This window comes from Merops nubicus, unplaced genomic scaffold (genome assembly GCF_000691845.1).
Source record: "Merops nubicus isolate BGI_N331 unplaced genomic scaffold, ASM69184v1 scaffold29413, whole genome shotgun sequence".
In the NCBI taxonomy this organism is placed as follows: domain Eukaryota; kingdom Metazoa; phylum Chordata; class Aves; order Coraciiformes; family Meropidae; genus Merops; species Merops nubicus.
In genome coordinates, this window is record NW_008601430.1 from 1,816 (window position 1) to 2,189 (window position 374).

Consider the following 374-nt stretch of genomic DNA (forward strand, 5'->3'; position numbering starts at 1 on the left):
GCGGGCGGGTTGGAAAAAAAGAGGGAGGAAAAACCCCCTCTGAGGCCGAAGAGCTCGGCGGGGACTTTCCCCCAGCCCCGGCAGCTGCCCTGGGGGGTTGTGAAACCCGCCCTGCCCGCACGCCCCGCTCCAGTAAACCCCCAAATCCACAGCCCCAGAAAGGGATGTGCTGGGGGAAATCCCTTCCAGCCTGCCCGGGGAAGAGCTCGAGCTGCCCTGTCGAGGAGGAGGAGGAGGGTTCTGGGGAGCCCGGGGAGTGTTTTGTGTTTATCCTGGGTTTGGATCAAATCCCGGCAGTAACGCGGCCAGCAGGGACGTGTCACACTCTGGACATTGTCACAGCCTGGTGGTGGCACGGCCAAGAGGGGCTGGAG

At 63.9% G+C, this 374-nt stretch overlaps 1 protein-coding gene across 1 annotated transcript in view; it reads right to left on the reverse strand.

Moving 5' to 3' along the window:
* Nucleotides 1-374, reverse strand: part of LOC103770726 (RING finger protein 24) — a gene marked incomplete at both ends in the record, with an annotated part of 2,948 nt that overhangs the window by 1,811 nt on the left and 763 nt on the right. The window lies entirely within an intron of this gene.